This window comes from Olea europaea, chromosome 2 (assembly GCF_002742605.1).
Source record: "Olea europaea var. sylvestris chromosome 2, O_europaea_v1, whole genome shotgun sequence".
Classification (NCBI taxonomy): domain Eukaryota; kingdom Viridiplantae; phylum Streptophyta; class Magnoliopsida; order Lamiales; family Oleaceae; genus Olea; species Olea europaea.
Window position 1 is genome coordinate 4,703,605 of NC_036238.1, and position 1,740 is coordinate 4,705,344.

The following is a 1,740-nucleotide window of genomic DNA, read 5'->3' on the forward strand; positions in this document are numbered from 1 at the left end:
TCACCACATGTGCACGTGTATTCGGCTAAATATTGACCTTCTTTTGGGCCGACCAATATTCCCATGAATAACACGTGCACAAACACTTTTTAACATTCTAAGTTAGTCAATTTTCACAAGAGATGTTGCTTTGGCAACATGTTGCTTCAATTAACTAACTTTCGAATATTATATCTCTTTAAAAAAGTCTTTAATACTAAAATTTGAGAAAGAGAATCACTAATTTTGCATATTTTGATTAGTTTTAAACTTTAAGGGGCCTTAGGATTAATAATTCAAAACTTTAAGGGGGCAAAATTAATTAATTTCAAACTTTAGGGGTTGAAATTAATAAACTTGAAACTTTATGGACCATAATTAATTAATTCAATACTTTAGAGGATCAATTAAAATAAATTTTATAACTTTAGGGGCCAAAATTGACCAATTCAAAACTTTAGGGATCAAATTTTAAAAATTTGAAACTTTAGGGGTCAATTTGAATTAATTATAAACTTAGGGGGTCAATTTGAATTAATAATTAAATTTTGAGGGCTTTAATTATAATTTCAGAACTTTAATGGCCCGAATTAATTAATTTTAAAACCTTAGGGACTGAATTATTAAATCCGAAACCTAAAGGCCCAAATCTTAATATAGCTTAAAGGTTAGGGACTGAAATCTTAATTTTATAACCCTAACCCTAATTGCAACAAGGGGCTTCAACTTTCCTAATTTACACAAGAGACCCCACCCCCAAAAAATAAAAAATAAAAACTAAAAAAAAATTTCTCGTTTCTCTCCTTCAGTGCGCTGCCCAGAGGAGGTGCGCCGGCCCACGCCGACGCCCTGCAAAACGCAGCAGCCGCTGCAGACGCTGGCGGCGGACCCGCCGCTGGCCAATTCAAATTTTTTTTTTAAATAAATCTGTACCAGAAATCTGAACCCAATCTACACGCATTCTCCTTTTCCTCTCTGTGATGGAATGCAGTAGAGAATGAATAATTCGTTGCGTGTGATCTGGGGACCATAACCTATTTATATGAGGATGCCCTTTGACCTAATTCGGCCCATCATAGAATTAGGACTTGGGCCCGGTCTCTACACATATGTAAACCCATACTTTAATTGGATACATTAAAGCCCAAAATCAAAACTTTATTAGATCACTTTAATCGGGCTCGACCGAATTCGATAGCCTATAATTTAACACACAATTATTTACACATACAAACCCATCTTTAATTAAAAATCCTTACAATTACATCTAAATTCTTTCCTCTTTAGAGGGTAGACAAAGTGTCATGATCACAATGGTCCAGCTGCTTCTCCATTCAAAAAACAACATATTATTGTCTTAGGAATCAAGTGAAAACACGCTTTCACTAACGTGACCACTTCTAAGCTAACATTAGAATTTTGTACTGTTTCAAGCCTATGATGCTCGGACTCGGGTGCGGGTATCAGATTCGGGTACGTATCTAGGAGTCGGACCCTTCTCATTTTGAAAATTAAGATATGGGGATACGGTTAAAAAGGATTTGAATTTTGGATACGGGTACGGGGATACGTCTTACAAAATATTTTTCTTTTTTTTTTTTTAAAATGATAGAAAAGTACCAAAATAACAAAGAAAAACATGGTTTAATTAAAGCAAATAACAACAACATTAAAGCACAATAGTAAATTGCCACAATGCAAATGTTTCATATAATGATAAAATCCAAATCCAAATTCAAACAAAACACTATTCAAAATAAA